Source organism: Mesoplodon bidens (genome assembly GCF_964165515.1).
Source record: "Mesoplodon bidens genome assembly, chromosome: 3".
NCBI lineage: Eukaryota > Metazoa > Chordata > Mammalia > Artiodactyla > Ziphiidae > Mesoplodon > Mesoplodon bidens.
In genome coordinates, this window is record NC_138178.1 from 2,824,437 (window position 1) to 2,844,040 (window position 19,604).

General features: G+C 43.6%; 1 protein-coding gene across 27 annotated transcripts in view; it reads right to left on the reverse strand.

Annotated features, from left to right (window-relative positions):
• ZNF438 (zinc finger protein 438) overlaps positions 1–19,604 on the reverse strand; it is a 391,097-nt gene that overhangs the window by 137,993 nt on the left and 233,500 nt on the right. For 4 of the 27 annotated variants that reach the window (XM_081230065.1, XM_081230068.1, XM_081230062.1 and 1 more), the window contains one exon: positions 5,094–5,294. The exons of the other annotated variants lie outside the window; for them this stretch is intronic. The gene's annotated coding sequence lies outside the window, so the exon portion shown is untranslated. The remainder of the gene's footprint in view (positions 1–5,093; positions 5,295–19,604) is intronic. 27 annotated transcript variants of the gene reach the window in all.

Here is a 19,604-nt window from a genome sequence, read left to right on the forward strand (position 1 = left end):
CATGGGTTGTTAAGACTTAATACTGTTAGGATATCAATACTCCCCTTATTGGCCTACATATTCAGCACAATTACTATTATGATCCAAGCTGCCTTTTCTGCAGAAATTTAAAAATATCCTAAAACTCATTCGGATATGCAAGGAACCCAGAATAGCCAAACAATCTTTAAAAAGGAGAACAGAGTTGGAAGATTCACATATCCCAATTTCAAAACTTACTATATAGTTGCAGTGATCAACACATTATGGTACTGACATAAAGACAAACATGTAAAACAATGGAAGTGAATTAAGAGTTCAGAAATAAACTCTTACATTTATAATCAATTGTGACAGAGTGCCATCCAAAACAATTTAATTGACAAAGTACAGTCTTTTCAACAAATGGTGCAGGGACAAATGAATGTCCAAATGCAAAAAAAAATAAAGTTGGACCTTTTCTTACATAAAAATTAACTAAAAATGGATCAGAGACTTCAATGTAAGTGCTAAAACTATAAAACTCTTAGAAGAAAACAGAGCAGTAAATCTTTATGGTCTTGGATTAGGCAATGGTTTGTTAAACATGATACCAAAAGTACAAGTGACAAAAGATAAAATAGAAAATTGGGATCCATCTAAATTAAAATATTTTGTACTGCAAATGATACTATAAAGAAAGTGGGGGAGGGCTTCCCTGGTGGCGCAGGGGTTGAGAATCCACCTGCCGATTCAGGGGACACGGGTTCGTGCCCCGGTTCGGGAAGATCCCACATGCCGCGGAGCAGCTGGGCCCGTGAGCCATGGCAGCTGAGCCTGTGCGTCTGGAGCCTGTGCTCCGCAACGGGAGAGGCCACAGCAGTGAGAGGCCTGCGTAACACACACACACACAAAAAAACAAAAGAAAGTGGGGGAAAAGACGCAGAATGGGAGTAAATAATTGTAAATCATATATCTGAAAAGGGACTGGTATCAGTCATAAAGAACTTTTGTAAGTCTTTAACAAAAAGGTAAACAATTATATAATCAAAATTATCATTATAACTATAATTTAAATTTTTAAATGAGCAAAGGATTTGAATAGATGTTTCTCCAAAGAACATTTACAAATGGCTAATAAACACATTAAGAAGATGCTCAACGCCATTTGCCACTGGGGAAATGCACATTAAAAACATAATACAGGGACTTCCCTGGTGGCGCAGTGGTTAAGAATCCACCTGCCAATGCAGGGGACACAGGTTTAAGCCCTGGTCTGGGAAGATCCCACATGCCATGCAGCAACTAAGCCCATGCGCCACAACAACTGAGCCTGCGCTCAAGAGCCCGCATGCTACAACTACTGAACCCTAGAGTCTAGAGCCCGTGCTCCGCAACAAGAGAAGCCACCGCAATGAGAAGCCTGCGCACCACAGCGAAGAGTAGCCCCCACTCGCGGCAACTAGAGAAATCCCGCGCACAGCAACAAAGACCCAACAATAAATATCTTTTTTTAAACAATAAATAATTTTTTAATTAAATTTTTTTAATTAAAAAAATTTTTTTTAAAAATTAAAATTAAAAAAAGAAAACCATAATACATTTACAGTCAATTAGATACTCAATGAGATACTACTTTATACCCTTTAAGATGGATATAATGAAAAAGAGATAATAACAAATATTGATGAAGATGTGGAGAAACCGGAACCTTCTAATTGCTGTTGTTTATGCAAAATGGTGTAGCCTCTGTTTTTCCAACAGTTCGGCAGTTCCTCAAAAGGTTAAACCATAGAGTACCACTTGACCCGGCAATTCCCACTACTAACTAACTATATATTCAAGGGAAATGAAAGCATACATCCACACAAAAACTTGTATGTAAATGCTCATAACAGCATTATTCATAATAGCCACTAAGTGCCAACAACCCAAACGTCCATCAGCTGACCAATGGATAAACAAAATGTGGCATATCCGTACAATGGGATAGTCTTCAGCAACAAAAAGGAATAAAATACTAATATATGCTATGCCATGGATGAACCTCAAAAGTGTTACACTAAGTGAACGAAGTCAGACACAAAAGACCACGTTAGGTGGCTCTGTGGCGCAATGGATAGCGCATTGGACTTCTAGTGACGAAAGACCACATGTTGTGTGACTTGATTTACATGAAAAGTCAGAATAAGCAAGCTATAGAGACAGAAAATAGATTAATGGTTGCCAGGGCTGGGGTGACTGGGAGGATGGGGATGAGGAATGACTGCTAAGGGGTACACGTTTTTTTCTGGTGTGACAAAAATGTTCTAAAACCTAGACTGTGGTGATGGTTGTACAATTCTGAGAAGACACTAAAACCACTGAATTGTATACTTTAAATGGATTAATTTTACAGCATGGAAATTGTATCTGAATAAAAATGTTTTTACTTTGGTTAAAACCAAACTATAGTGTTGAAGGAAACAAACTGGATCCATAAATTATAAAAAGAAAAATGCAAGTGATTACTATGAAGATTTGGGATGATGCTTACTTATGAGAGAAGAGAGGGTTGTGATTGACACAGGACACAAGGAAGAATTTCAAGGGTGACTCGTGAAGTTCTAATTCTTGACCTGGGTGCTACTGGCATTGTAATAATTCATTAAATCATATATCTGGTTTGGGTGATTTTCATACCTTTGTTTTATTTTATAATAAAAACACTTTTTAAGGGACATTTTTGGATTTTTTTAAAAAAACAGGAATTTGAGGGGCTTCCCTGGTGGCGCAGTGGTTGAGAGTCCGCCTGCCGATGCAGGGGACACGGGTTCGTGCCCTGGTCCGGGAGGATCCCACATGCCGCGGAGCAACTAAGCCCGTGAGCCATGGCCGCTGAGCCTGTGTGTCCGGAGCCTGTGCTCCGCAACGGGAGAGGCCACGACAGTGAGAGGCCCATGTACCGCAAAAAAAAACAAAAAACAAAAAACAAAAAAACAGGAATTTGAGGTTATATGCTAATCATCTGACTAAATTATTGTCAATATAATAATGAAATATCCTATATTTGCACTGTCCCATACAGTTACTGAGCACTTGAAATGTGGCCAGCACGACTGAGGAACTGAATTTTTAATTGATTTTAATTCTAACAAATTTAAATTCAAATTTAAATAACCACACGTGGCTGGTGGTTATCACATGGACAATGCAGGCTTGGAACATACAACTACTATAAAATTTTTGGCAGATATGTATTTTTCAAGAACAATGGATGAATAAGCTAACCTTTAAAATTCTAAAATAAAATTTACATATCGCAAAGATGGCAGCTTTGCGACAACCGTAATTTAAGTTTGCATAAACTTCTCAAAGAACAACCAAATAAACAAATATGTCTATATCTATATATAGATATAAATATAGATATAGACATAGGTATATATGGTATATGTTATATAACGTTGGAATCGGATGTTCATATCTCCAAATTTCGCAGTCATATCTCCAAATTTCATCCAAATCATCAAGGAAATGAAAATGGCCACCTTGTCTGAATATCACTGAAGTGATTTGTACAATACATCACCAACTCCCATCCCTGCCCTGTCACAGACTCCAAGAAATACCAATTCCTCCAGAATCTTGAACAAATCCAACTAGATGTAAAGCCTACAGTGTTTTTGTCACCCTCCAATTTGTTCCCCAGATTGGGCCCTCAGTTCTCCAGATTGGGTTTTATGACTAGTTTCTATCACTAAAAATGGTCCTTAGCATTCAATCACTCAACAAACAATGACGAATTATGTTAGGAACTATATTAAGAAACAGATGAAAAGTACAGTCTTTGTCCTGAAAGAAATTAGAGTCTAGAGGAGGATAAGCACCAAATAAACCTCCAGAATTGAGCAGTGTGTTTAAGAGCTAAATGAGTACAATTTACATACCTCCATGGCTGTACCGAAAAGGGGCATCTAACTCCCAGGGACAGAAAAGGGACCAGGGAAGCAGGGTGATAGTAGAGGCATCCCTGAGCTAAGTCCTGGAAGATAAGCAGCGAAGGGAGAAAGAGAAGTGTTTCAGTCAAAGAGAAAACATGCAAAGGCTCAAAAGCTCAAGAGAACTCAGAATCATGGCAGGTTCAGGTACTAACGCCCAGGAGAAGTACAGAAGCGAGAGAAGCAAACACTAGCCAGGCAGGCAGAGACCCAGGTCTGAAGCCCTCTGCTGGCATGGGAGGGAGTCTGGATTTTATCTGGAAGGTGTAGGAGGCCAAAGGATTTTGAGCTCAGGAATAATGTGATTAGACCTGCATTAAAAAAAAAAAATCACTCTGCAACAGTATGAAGTATAAATAAGAGAAAGTCTGAGACTGGAGACAGGACAAGCACTTTTAAAGAGCATTACAGCAATATGGGTGAAAAGATACGGCTCAAACTAAAGCAGAGACAATAAGGATGGAGACGAAATGATGCACTGGAGGGACATTTAGAGTCTGGAACATAAACCGACTGTACATGGGGGTAAAGGAAGAATAAAGAATCATGGTGAGTTCCAGGTTTCTTACATGAGAAAAAGGACGCTGCCATTCATCAATTAAAAAAAAAATACAAAAGGAACAAGTGCAGGTTTGAGAGTAATTCTGAGTTCTGAAACTCAGAAAGTGGTAGTAAAATCAATAACATCAAACGTCCGCAGAGAGGTTGAGTCAGCTCAGCTCTACAAGCCCCAGCTCAGACTTACTGATTTAGAAGCTCTGGGGATGGAACCCAGGTATTTTCATCACCCTCCAAATGATGCCGGTGTACGCGCTAAACCCGGAGAAGCGCTGGTCTTGCAAAACACTAGCGGTAATACTGGCAAAGGCCCAGGCAACTGGGTCGGCACGGATGACAGAAGGGGAGGTTTCCTATCAGGGGCAGCAGAATCCAGGTTACAGGAGATGTACAGAATAAACCGGAGGAAAAGAAATGGAGACAGCACGCATAGACCCTTCTTTCAATAAGCTTGAAGAGAAAGAGGAGACAGACTAAAAATAAAGATGAGAAAACATGATGAACAGAATAAAGTCCTCCAAGTGCAAAAAAGGATTCAGAGCCCAGGCAGAGGAGCTAGTCTTGGAAGGGATGGTGGACACGAGTGGCTGGCCTCACCAGTCTGCTCTCCATCCTGGATACCAGAATCCTAAGTTTGTTCTTCTCTGAGAGGAGGGCTGGAGGGCCATGAATCTTGAGTAGCCAAAGCCAGTCACTGGACTTCTCTATCTCTTGCCACTGACTGGTTTAGAAATGGGATGTATCATATAAATTTGGCTAGTGAAGTCAAGTCTTCTGGGAGGCTTCTTCTTTCTCTCTCTGAAAAAGGACATAAGAAAGATGCTATGGCTTGAATATTTGTGCCCCCCAAAAACCCTATGTTAAAGCCTTAATCCCCAATGTGATGGTATCTGGAGGTGAGGTCTTTGGAGGCTGTTAGGGTTAGATTAGTTTAGGAGCTTGGAGCCCCAAAATGGGATTAGCGTCCTTATAATATAGGAGACTAGAGCTCTCTCTCTCCGCCATGCGAGGCAACAGGAAAAAGATAGTTGTCTGCAAGCTCATGAAGAATCAAATCTTCAGGTACCTTGATCTTGGGCTTCCCAGACTCCAGAACTGTGAGAAATAAAATGTCTGTTGCTGAAGCCACCCAGTATATAGCATTTTGTTATAGCAGCCCGAACCAAGACAAGAGACACCTCTTCTTACAGTCTTGGGTGCTTTGATATGAGGATGTCAATCTTGGAGCTAAAGCTGCCTGCCATCTTGAGACCAGGAAGGGACGAGCTTGAGGACAAAAGCTAACTTATCATGATAGCAGGACAGAAAGACAGAAAGATTCCAAGAGCCTAATGACAGCAGTTAGCTGCTACATGAACCAACTATAAAACCATCTTTCTTCCAGATTTCTAGTTATATGAGATCATTAAATTTACTTATTATTTAAGTTGTTCACAGTTGAGTCTTCAGTTATTTGTCAGCTGAAAGCATTCTAACTAATACAGAAAGAAAGATTTTCACGAGATGGGTGTGGATGAAATTAACTTGGCCTACTGGAGACCTGGGAATTTGAAGGAGTTTCAGCTTTAAGTTCCACTTATTAAACAAAATGAAGCTCATGTAGTTCTATTTTATAAAGAGACTGGTCTTAACAGTTCTTTTCTGCTTAAAAAAAAATCTAGTATTTCTAATGATGACAGTAGCTAGTAATGAAGACAATGATGATGATAATTATGATGGTGCTAAGTAAGCTAAGCTCATGGTTATTAAAGTATGTTTGAAAGACAGGTATTTTATCAGTGTACTGTTTACCTTCAGCATTCCGTTTGACTTCAATAGTGAAACCCTACCAATCTCTCTTACTTTCTGTTTACAATTTGCATGTCAGTTTTATTTTCCATACTTTCATAGTACACAACACTACACCACAATATAGTTTATGGAGTAATCCTTAACTTTAAAGGACAAACACTCTGAAAACAGAACAACTTGTAAAAAGATTTCTATTTTTATTTCCACATATTTTCTAAACCTGTTCCTCCATCTGTGGAATGATTCCTTTGATTCCTATCAGAGGGTGGAAAATCAACACTGTAGCCACACAGATAAATACCAGAGAAAGCACGATTGGAGCACAAATAACAAAAAGCACTAGAGTTGTATGCCTATCCAAGCAGTCCCCAAATGGTGAAAAAAAAATTTTTTTGGAAGTTAAATTGTAAGTTTTGAAGCCCAAAACATTTTCCTACAGAAACAATGTTACTATGAGTCATTCCATTACTAGGCCAGTCCATAAAAGCCTTATGAAACCATATGCATAGGACTATTGTTTGAACTACCCCCAGGCAGAATAATACTTCTTCCTTTGGAAAATACATCGTTTTCTCCCTCCACCCTCCACCAGGTCCCAGGGGGAAAGGGCCTCATCATGGACTCTGTTCCCTTCTCCAGCCTCATCCCTCACAACTCTCCCTCCCCACACTCTGTGGTCCAGCCATACCACCCTCCTTCAACCTGCAGGGTCTTCTCCCCTCCAAGTCGTCGCTGTCATGCCCTTCCCGTCCTCTTCGTGGTCACCTCCGCTCGGACTTCGCCGGTCTCGGTTTAAATGCTGCTTCCACAGGAAAGCTGTCCCTTGTCCCCATACTGAGTCGTGTGGCCCTGCCACACTTCCCCACCACAGTATGCATCACACTGCATGGAACCCACTTCGCCAATCTCCCCTATAATCTCTGCCGTGTTGGGGATACATTCTATTTGTTATCTTAAGCCCAGAGATCAGAAGAGTGGCTGGCATTTGAAGATGTTTAATACATATTTGTTTGTATGAATGAATTTTCCTGAGAAGGTACTCCAATGCTTTTTAAACTTGATCTATGGAATACTTAACCTGATCTATGGTCATTACCAAGGACTCAAGGGGTTTTCCAAAGAAGACTTCTCCACTTCTGAATTTATACCTACAGCTTGTTCACATGCAGGAGGCTCACCTATCCAATTTCCTCCACACTGCTGGTTTATAAAGTGACTTAAATGGAACATTAAAATTCTCGCAAGCAGGAATAAGCATATTTTCTAATAATACCTTTATCTCTTTCTTGCAGGTAATGTCATTCATTCTCGTGGCTTTTACTTACTATAACTGATGAAGTGCTGATTCCCAAATTTGTATCTCTAGGCCTGATTTTCTCTTGAGTTGAAGATCCAAGGGTCCAGCTGTCTATAATTTTCAACCTGAACGTCCCACAAGGACTTCACTCCATCTCCCAGGTCCTCCCCGCCCTTTCTTTTCTCCTGTGTTTCCCATTTCTGATATAGACATCATCATCTAGGCACTGGAGCCTGAAACTCAAGTTATCTCACCCTTGCTACTTAAAGACTGGTCCACGGACAACGGTGCGGCTCACCTCCTGGAATCCCAGAGTCTCTGGCACCACCCCAGACCTGCTGAATCAGGAGCTACCTTTAAACAAAATCCCCAGGTGATTCATATGCACACTAAAATTTAAGAAACATAGATCTACAATTCCTCATCCTCCCTACCCCTACACATCAACTCTGTCACTAAGACTTAACAGGAAACTGTCCCAAATATGCGCCTTGCCACCCATTTCTGTCATCACTGCCTTGATGTAAGCCACCCCCTCTTGTCTGGGACACGGCAGTGGCCTCTTAGCCCATCTCATTCCTCTAACCATTGGCTCTCAGCCAGAATTTCAGAAGAGACATTCAGCTGTACAGCTATGAATTTTGAGAGAGACCATGTGGTTGAACAGCTTCTGTGCGCCAGGCTCTGAGGCACAATCGCCCACCCCTAACTTCAGGAACCCCCCAGACAGGTGGCAGGGGTTGACTCATATACCCAAGACCACAGTATGGTACTGAGTCAACTCAGAGGGTGGCTCAGCAGCAGCGCTGGGTCGGGTGGGACGCCCTGCTCCTATCCGGTTGCTGCTCTCGAGAGAAGACAGAGGCCAGGAGGAAGAGGTGAAAGATGCAGTTTGGACGAGGCAGAAGAGTTATATGTCATGTTGAGACACAGGCAGTGGCTGGGGGTAGCTACAGCACAAGAAACAGAACTCAGAAAATGGCCCCAATCCCTTAAAACCTTGCTGGAATCGGGAATTATCTTAATTTCCAGTACTTCTGAGAGAATAGAAGGGGTAACCCAAGGCTGATTTAAAATGTACTTCTTTGATACCCATTTTTATTACTAATTGTATTCCTTACCTGCTAAAATTCTCTGTCCACCTGTGTCCTAAATCTTGACAGTTTTTTCCTCATTAATTTGCAAGAAGTCCTCCAGTATTACAGATGTTAACCCTCAGTCACACTTGATATGAGCATTTCCCCCAGTCTGTTATATTATTTTTCCACTGTGAACAAGTCTTCAATTTTATATATCCAAACTGATGATCTTTTCTTTGGTGAGTTTCTCATTGCTCCAAATTCTGAGTTATCAAACTTCCACAAACCTGATGAGTAGTACATTCTATTTTCTACTACTTTGTCTAAAATGTGATTGTAAAAATACCTCGCTCTGGATAGCAGCTAGACCTGATAAAGACATGATGTGCATAAACATTCACACATAGCCATTAATCTTCCTCTTCCAATCCTACTCCCACCCCTTTGCTAAGATACAGCCAGGGAATTTGCTTTCATCCCAACTCCTCGCTTATTTTATTCAAATTCCCTCACACTACAAGGCTGGGAAGGCAGCAGCTGGAACAGGTGTCCTGTGCACTATCTTTAGAGATGGCCCTGAGACACCCACACCCTCTATAGAAGAGTTAAGAATGAATATTTTAAGGTACATATTGGGGACAGAAAACATTTAAGGGATGCTAATTTTAAAGTACTGGTGGCAATATTCACTGCTATACTTTCTAAGTCCCTAAAACTAGAAATCAAATATCTAGGTTTTCTTTAAGGGTCTGCCATGCCATAGCCTTTTGACTTCATGTTATGGAAGACAATTTTCAAATTGAAAAAAGGGCTTAAGGAGCCTCCTACACTGCTGGTGGGAATGTAAACTGGTGCAGCCATGATGGAGAACAGTACGGAGGTTCCTTAAAAAACTAAAAATAGAACTACCAAACGATCCTGCAATCCCACTCCTGGGCAAATATCTGGAGAAAACTATAATTCAAAAAGATGCATGCACCCCAATGTTCATTGTAGAACTACTGACAATAGCCAAGACATGGAAGCAACCTAAATGTCCATCGACAGATGAATGGATAAAGAAGATGCGGTACGTATATACAATGGAATACTACTCCGCCATAAAAAAGAAGAAATAATGCCACTTGCAGCAACATGGATGGACCTAGAGATTGTCATACTGAGTGAAGTAAGTCAGACAAATATCATATATTGCTTATATGTGGAATCTAAAAAAAAAAAGATACAAATGAACTTATTTACAAAACGGAAATGGACCCTCAGACATAGAAAACAAATGTATGGTTACCGGGGGCGGGGGGAGAAGGGGTAAATCAGGAGTTTGGGATTAACATACATACACTACTCTGTATAAAACAGATAACCAACCAACAAGGTCCTACTGTATAGCACAGGGAACTCTACTCAATATTTTGTAATAACCTATAAGGGAAAAGAATCTGAAAAAGAATAGATATATAGGGACTTCCCTGGCGGTCCAGTGGTTAAGACCTCTCCTCCCAGTGCAGGGGGTGCAGGTTCGATCCCTGGTCAGGGAGCTAAGATCCCACATGCCCCACAGCCAAAAAACCAAAACAGAAGCAATACTGTAACAAACTCAATAAAGACTTTAAAAAGGGTCCATATAAACAAAATCTTTTAAAAAAAGGATATATATATATATGTATACATATGTATATATAGATATAGATATAGATATATAACTGAATCACTGTGCTATACACGTGAAACTAACACAACACTGTAAATCAACTGTACTCCAATTTTTTTAAAAAGGGAAAAATTCATGAAAATGAATTACCAAATTTACATGAATAAATAAATAAAAAGGGCTTAGTCTGTGGTGGTTTGCAGTTGAACGTGACTGACCCCCATAGCAGTGTGGAACTTAAGAGGGCAGGGGCACGGTCTAGATGTCACGTGAGGGAGCACACACACGCTGCTCTCAGTGAGGGACCGGAGATCCTCAGTGTCCCACAACGTGCAGGGCCACCCTGTATGACAACAACCTTCCCGCCCCAAATGCCAGCTGCCACCCCACTTCAGCTGAGAGCCTTCCAGCCCAAATGACCTGCCCACAAGATCTGGTGCAGACACGTCTCCTGACTTCCATTGGTTCTACCTGCCCTGGCATAGGTACTTGTTTCAGAGTGGGAGGGCCAGCCCAGGAGAAGACTGTGAGGTGGGCCTGGCTGTACTGGATGCCCTGCTTACCCTCCCCCCATGGGATCTCTCATTTCACCACCCAACCTGGCCTGCATTCGTTCAAGTAACATCCCCACGAGGTCCTGGCTTTGGCTACTCTCTTCTCACTCTGATCCACCAAATCCTGCTTCCTTCAAGACCTTAGAAAATACTTGATAAACAAATCACACAAAGATGTTAATCTCATGATGACACCAGGCATTCCTCTTCTCAGGAATACCTACATTTAAGGCGTAAACCAAAGATACCATTCCTTACCATCTCCTCTACCACCACCCTGGTACAAGCTCCTCCCACCTTTTCACCTGGATCACCGCAGTATTCCTCTTTTTGTTTGTTTTTTTGTTTTTTGGTTTTTTGGGGTTTTTTGCTAGTGATGTTAACTGTCTCTTCGTTTATTTTTTTATTTTTTTGCGGTACGTGGGCCTCTCACTGCTGTGGCCTCTCCCGTTGCAGAGCACAGGCTCCGGATGTGCAGGCTCAGCGGCCATGGCTCATGGGTCCAGCCGCTCCACGGCATGTGGGATCTTCCCGGACCAGGGCACGAACCCATGTCCCCTGCATCGGCAGGTGGACTCTCAACCACTGCACCACCAGGGAAGCACATCACCGCACTATTCTTAACTTGTCTTCCTGCTTCAACCCTCCAACTTACAGTCTGTTCTCAACAAAGACCTGACCTAAATGAGAGCCTATCGTTTCTTAGCCCCAAACCCTCTGACAGCTCCCTAGTTCACTCAGAATAAAAGCTGAAGTACCTCCAGTGCCCTGCAAGGTCACGCATGATCTGAAATGAGGAAAGCTGGAGGGCAGTAAATCGGGAGAAAGAACAAGAGTTCACTTTGGTTCTGTTAAGTTTGTTAGGAGACAGTCAGACAGAGCTGCCCAAAGCCATTATCCTTAGATCCTCCAAAGGGAGCTTCAGGCTTGATAAGTGGGTCTCCACTGGGGGGGATTCTGCCCCCAGGAGATACTCAGCAGTGAGTGGTGACACTTGCGGTTGGCACACCGGGGACAGAGGGGTTCTACTGGCATCTAGTGGGTGGAGGCCAGAGATGCTGCTGACCATCCTGCAACGCACAAGACAGCCCTGCAGCAAAGTGTCATCCAGCCCCAAACGTCACTAGTGCCGAGGCTGAGAGAGCGTGGGCGAGAGACATAAACACGGGAGACTTACTCAAATAGATCATATGTAAAATCAGAAGGGCGAGGGGGGAAAAAGAGGACGAGACCTTGAGGAGCCCCTCACTGAGCAGTCAGGAAGAAGTGGAGGGACCGACACAGAAGACGGAAAAGGAGAGCCAGGAAAGGGTGGTGTGACAAAGGCCAAGAGCAGAGGTTCCTGAAATGAAGCAATGGGCAACTGCGGTCAACTGCGTGCAGAGCTGCTGAGATGCCAGGTAACGCGGGAGCAGTGAGAGGTCTGAAAGCCCGGACGCGGGATGCTGCAGGGAGTGAGATGAAAGGCGCCTGGGGTGGCTACCGGCAGTTCTGAGGCTGCAGAGTGTACGCACCATGAACGTGAAACCAACACGCTGGGCTCAGCCAGTCCTGAGTGTTCGCCAGGCCGGAGATCAAAGGGGTGCAAAGGGATGGGGGCAGTCTGCAGGTGAGTAACCGGAACTGGGGCAGAAGCCTGGATGAGGAAGGAACTGATGACCACAGGGAACTCACGAATAGAGAGAAATGGGGCGGGGGGTAATGAATTGAAAGTCTCAAGGAGTCATAAACACTTTCCCACATCAATACATATAATTCTCTTCCATGCTTTTAATTGCTTCATAGTAATATAGCCTATTTCTTGATATCATTAAAGTAAGTGTGATTTTACTTTAAGAAGAAATAGCTCTTTACCATCTGAATACTGCCAACCCTCCTACTTACTCTTCTAGACAAGAATCAAACGGCATTTGTGGAAAAGATCGCGTCATTGCGAAAGATGTGCAAAATAACAGACGTGGGTTAAACTACGAGCTCTTCCATTTACTAACGTTGCGAGCCTGGACAACTTAGCTAACCTCTCTGGACCTCAATCTCTCTAATTAACAGATTGTAGGAGGCAAAATAATGACCCCGCCCCCAAGGATATCCATGTCCTAATCCCTGAAATCTGTGTTTATGGTAGGTTACATGACAAGGGGGAATTAAGATTGCAAGTGCCTATCAACGGCCCTTAAAATGAGAGTATCCTGGATTACTGAGATGGGTCCTTAACGGGAGTAGAGGGATGAACACTCAGAACCAGAGAAACAGCGTCCAAAAGACTCGATCTGCCACTGCGGACAGTGGAAGGAGGCCACGAGCAAAGCAAGTGTGGGCAGCCTAGAGAAGATGGAACAGACAAGAAAACGCATCTCTACTGAAGCTTCCAGAAAGGAATGCAGCCCTACCAGCTCTCAGTAAGACCCATTTTGGGCTTCTGACCTCCAGATCTGTAAGATAATAAATTTGTGCTATTTCAAGGCATGAAGTTTTTGTTAATTTGTAACAGCAGCAACAGGAAACTCATACACAGGTGAAACAAATCATCCATAGACTGCTGTGCATATTAGCCAAGATAACACACATAAAGTACCTAACAGAACGACAAGTACATAGGAAGCATTTAAATAACTGCTATTGATACTGCCAGTGCTAATACTATTAATAGCACTAAAACCAATAGTAATCAACACAAAGAACACTGACTCAGTTCTAGAGTTTACTCAACTCTGCGACCTAAGATATCATATTTAACCTCTGCAGGAGTCCCTTTTCTCACTTACAAAACAATATGAGGGAGCCTCAAATAGATGACTTCTAAAGTTTCTTCCAGCTCTAAAATTTTATGATTCTAAAATCTAACTCTTTTTTTTTTTTTTTTGCGGTACACGGGCCTCTCAGGCCTCTCACTGTTGTGGCCTCTCCCGCTGCAGAGCACAGGCTCTGGACGCTCAGCCTCAGCGGCCATGGCTCACGGGCCCAGCCGCTCCGCGGCATGTGGGATCTTCCCAGACCGGGGCACGAACCCGTGTCCCCTGCATCGGCAGGCGGACTCTCAACCACTGCGCCACCAGGGAAGCCCTAAAATCTAACTCCTTAATGACACATTCTACTTATTGCTAATCAACTGATTCAGAAAATCCTATTAAATAAAAATAGTAAGCCAAGCAGTTTTCATTTTATGTTTCAACATTTTCAATATTTTATACTGCTGAGTTATAGCCTTATAAAGTTGAGTCATGGCATAAAATCACAGGCCTGCAAGCAAGGAAAAATATCTAAGTCATCCTGCTACTATTTAAAAGCCTTACAGTCAAACTATAATATTACTAGGATCTTCTCAAATAGCTCAAAGTATATCCCTACATATTACCTCATACATTCTTTTTTTAACAGCTTTACTGAGATATAACTCACCTACTATACAACTCACCCTTTTAAAGTACACTATTCATTGACTTTAGTGTATTCACAGAGTTGTGCAGCCATCAGCACAAGCCACTTTAGACTGTTTGCATCATCCTGAAAGCAGCTCCCTGCCCATGAGGAGTCCCTCCCCATCCCCCCGCCTCCAATGCCCCCAGCCTACTCATCTACTTCTGTCCCTATGGAACGGCCCATCCTGGACATTTCATAAATGGAATCATACAATGTATTATAACGTTTTGAGATTCATCCATGTTGCAGCATATGTCAGCACTTCATTCTTTTTTTTCTTGCTGAATAATATTCCATTGTGTGGATATACTACATTTTGTTTATCTAGTCATCACTTGATGGACATCTGGGCTGTCTCTACTTTTTAACTATTAGGAATAATGCTGCGATAAACATTCACGTACAAGTGTTTGTGTGAATGTGTTTTAATTTCTTTGGGGTATATACCTAAGAATGGAATTGCTGGGTAACCCATGGTAACTTGATGTTTTTAACCTTTTAAAGAACTGCCAAGCTGTTTTCCAAAGTGGCTGCCCCATTATACATTCCCAGCAGCAAGGTATAAAGGTTCCAGCTTCTCCAAATCCTGACTAACACTTGTCATTACCTATCTTCGATTACAGCCGAGTAGTGGCTACGGGTGCTATCTTCTGTGGTTCTGATTTGCACACCCCTATGACGAATGCTGTTGAGCATCGTTGCATGTGCTTAACCAGGCATTTGTAAGTCTTCTTTGGAGAAATGTCTATTCAGATCATTTGCCCATTTTTTAACTGAGTCATTTGTCCTTTTTACTACTGAGTTGTAAGAGTTCTGTGTAAATTCTGGATACAAGTACATTATCAGATATATGACTTTTATGTATTTTCTCCCACTCTGTGTATCTCATCTCATCTTAGTGCAGCGACTTGCACTAAATAAACAGATGCCGTGTTGCTATCCCCATTTTACAGATAGAACTGGCATGTCATTAAACAGACTTGACAACTGGCTGACTCAAAAGTAAGCTTACAGATGTGCTCCCGGTTTTATTCATTTAAAGATGAATGAATATTGATATTCATTCATTGGTATGAATATACATTGTTATCAATGTATATTGATAACACTGCGGCAGAACTTCCACGAAGTCTCCCCCAGTTCAACCCTGATGCTATCTTGTATCTATAACCAGACAATGTTATTTCCAAGTTATATAAAAGATGGTTCCTTCATTCACTGGAAAAAACAGTTATGAAGTGTTAGGTAGCAGGCACTGTTTGACTCCTAGCTCAGGATGCATTCCTGAACATAACCAAATCCTTACCCTCATTAGTCTGATAACTTGGCAGTATTATGCAAAGTCCCTAGCCCTAAAAATATTTCTTAATAGCAAACAATCCAAAGAAAGACATTTTTCATCTTAATGCTTAAAGATCCATCCTCAACTCAGAAGAGAAACACTACAGATTTTAATGTAAGCGATATCCTGTTTTTCAAAAAAACCCAAAGTGCCAAACTTATTTTGTGGCCTAGAACGACCTTGTTTTTGAGTATTGGCCTTAATAGGCCATCCCTTGCTTCTTATAAATACTTTTTATAATGCAGCAGTACTTAGTTTATGACATTTGTCAAAATGAAACTTGACTAGAAGAGGAAAATCCTCACAGTTTTACCTTTAATCAGAAAAACCTGAAGGTCCCGAGTCTCTATCCTGGCCAGTTCCTACTCCATGCTGAGCAAAAAAAAGTTATACTAGCTCCATTAAACATAAAAACAAAAGTCCAGAACAAAAATCCACTAACTTACAAAGGCAATTCTAACCTTGTCTGTCAAAGCATTCCTAGTACAGAGCAGAGGGACCAAATCATCCCCAGAAGACTGAAGGCCCAGCCCTGACGGGCCCAGGCAAACTTAAAATTTCTTAGACTGGTGTTTTTTCTCTTAAAGAGTTCCCACGAGTGTTATATTCTAAACTATAATACATCTATGTTCTTTTGTTATAAAAAACATTTACCATTCTTAATGAGGGTCAATATACGAATCTGCTGAGAAGGCAAGACAGAACTCACGGCTTATCAGCAACTCATCGCTCATCCATCTTTCCCGCGCGCATTTAGTAAATAACAGCCGGCAAGTAAAGCTAACGCTGGGGAAGACAGGCCTGCCTCCTAGTTTTGAGCGCCCTCAGCACGCCACTTTGTAACTGGAGGTCCCCACACTCCCTCCGGCTAGAGGTGCCTAAGGATTAACGAGGCACAGCTCGGCTGGGGGAGCATGACCCGAGGTGACCCCAGGGATGGCCGGCTGCAAGCAGCAGCATCCCAGTGCAAGGCAGGCCTTCTCCACACTGTGACCTGGGAGGCTGGGCGTTTTCTGGAGGCATCTCGGGGCTGCTCCGGGGGGATCAGAGAAGAGTTGTACGTGGGCGGAGCACTGCACTGCACCTGTCTTACGTACTGGGCCTCCACGGACATCTTCTGAAGACTGAAATCAGACTGCAACGAAAAGGCCTGAAAACCTTCAGTCTAGAGGAAGTCTTGGCCAGGCAGACAACAATGTGCATCAGATCTGAAAGACGAGGTGAGGGAGAAAGGGGAGGATGGATAATGAAGCCAGTGGGAAGCAGAGTCAAAAACAGGAAAGGGTGTGGAAGAAGCCAGGGGTCAGGGGCAGGCCTCTGTCCACTGAAAAGAATGCCTATTGTGGAGTGGGTGCGTCTGCTTAAAGGAACAGCCTGGCCTCCTTCACCCAGCAGCACTCAACTGCTCAAACCGTCAGCTTCAAAATGCCACTTGCGGGCCCCAGTCTCTCCTTCCTGCTCCCCAGATCCCTGGCCTCCGCCGCCAACCAGCTCCCCACAGAGCGGCCAACATGAACCGTCAGAAAGCAGACCGTCACTCCTCTGATTGGTGGGTGTCTCTCCCACGACGCCTGAACCAAACCCTAATTCCTCAGGGCAGCCTGGACACACCACGCCCCTCTCCTCTCACTCGTGCTCCGAGCCCTGGCCGGGGCTCTGCCCGGGCTGCGTCCGGACCCACGTGCACTGCTGTGTCCCGATGGCGCTCGAGTCTGCTCCGAGGTCGCCTCTTCCTGTTCATGCTATCGGTCTCTGACCCTTGACCTTTCTCCATTTTTCTCTTTAACATTTTCTTACTGTCCGAAATTATCCCTGCTTGCCGTCTGCCTCCCCCGCTAGGAGGAAGCTCTACCAGGGCGGGGACTTCGTTTTGATCACTGTTTTGGTCTTGGGAGCCAGACCACTGAGAACAGTGCCTGGAAGACAGATGTTCACCGTTTATGGAATGAGTGAATGAATCAGTCCTGCGTGATCTGAAATGCGTTTAGGCCTCCAGCTTTTCCCCAAACCCCTCTCTTTTCGTACCTGATCCATCAACCACGCGCCCAGCTTTACTTCTTGCCCACTGTGACCTAGGATCTGATCACCGAGGTTTGCAATCACTCCTTTGCCTAAACTCTCAACTTTCTCGCCGGCCTGTCCTTCCCCTCAACCAGCCTAAGGATCTACTTGTTCCCTCACACACCGCAGCCACCCAGAGGTCACTGCTATAAAAAAGCCCCAGCCGTGCCGACGGGGGACTCTGCAAACACACGGTCCCCCACCAGGAGCCCATCCATCTTTTTCAGGCTCTCAATCCAGTCCCCCTCTCACAGCCGACAGAAGCAATTCCAGGCTGCCATCACTTTCTTCACGCTTCCTCCCCTCCCCTCCACTCAGCAAGCGGCATCACCTCCACAGGAACAAGAGAGGGCATTAGGTCAGACTCCCTCCGTTTCCTCCGTCCCTCCGATCACCGACCACACGCCCGCTCTCACCTCCTTCCTGGCAGTGCGGAGGGCGGATGTCCTTCTTCCGGCCCGAAGCTAACCCCAGCCAGAGCTCTGGAAGGCACGCGAGGCAGCCCACCTCCTCAGGGATCTTCCCCGTCACGGGTCCACCCGCCCCCTCCCCATCTTCACCTTCCCCTTCTCATCAGGCTTCTGCCCCACTGCACGCAAAGGCTCAGATTCTCCCGGCACAAAACAAATGAACAAACAAAACTGATCCACTGCCCCAGACGTTACGTCTCTCCCTTGCCTTTGTCCTCTTTTCCCTTTTCTCTTCACAGCCAAGTGTCTTGTAAGACAGCTTGAACTCACTATTTTCACGGTTCCTCTTCCCCACTCCCAATTCACTGCTCGAGCCCCTGAGATCTGGATTTTGCCTGCAAACACGAAACTGCTCTCTCCAAAATACATGTGACTTCTTAGCTGAAAATCCACTAAGAATTTATTAAACCTGTCAATTTAACATCGACATCTTGTCTTGTCTCCTGGCTTCAGTGACATTATTCTTTCTTGCTACTTGACTTTTTTGGACCCTTCTTGGCAGTCTGCTTAGCTATCTACTGTGTGATCTGAGAAAAGCCTCTCTATGTGGTGTAGCAGTTACAAGCCCGGGCTTGGGCTTAGTCAGCTTGGGCTGCTGTAACAAAGTGCCATGACTAGGTGGCTCAAGAGCATAACTTCATTTCCTCACAGCTCTGGAGGTGGCAGCCCAGCATGGTGGGGTCCTGGTGAGAGCGGTCTTCCTGGAATCCGGAAAGCCTGCTTCTCACCGCGTTCTCACGTGGCAGAGAAAGCTCTCTGGTGTCTCCTCCCCTTCTTGTGAGGACACCAGTTCTGTAGGATCGGGATCCACCCTCACAATCGCATTTAACCTTAATCGCCTCCTTAAAAGCCTGATCTCCAACCCGGTGACATGGCGGGTTAAGGCTTCGACGTGGATCTGGGGGGGACACAATTCAGTCCTTAGCAGCCAACAATAACTGCACTTTAATTAAAGCATGGTAAAGCTGAATGTTATGTAACAATAACTGTGCAAGTACAAGAACTCTAAAGCAGCAGAGAAAATGGGTATCACATGAAAATATCAGGCTACAAGATTTTATATCAACGTGTAAAACATACGCATATGAAATAAAAAGGAATATATCATAATCGTCGTCAGGCTGAGGTTCCAGTAAAAGAGCTTATTTCTAAACTCTTGGCTAAGCAGTTTGAAAAATAAATTTTCATAGAAAGACTATATAAATGAAAAACTTCAACTGAACAAAACAATCACTAAGAACAATTTCAAATCTAACTTTCCCTGTTTGTTTCCTGCTAACCTCATTGCCATCTGTATTAACTAGGATATAGGCCAATCTGCTGTGACAAAACCAAGAACATAGTGGCTCAAATGCAAGAGGAGTTTGTTTCTCTCCCATGTAACAGTTCGGGGGCAGACAGGGGGTCCCAGGAAGGTCCAGGGACTGAGGTTCCTGCTGTCTC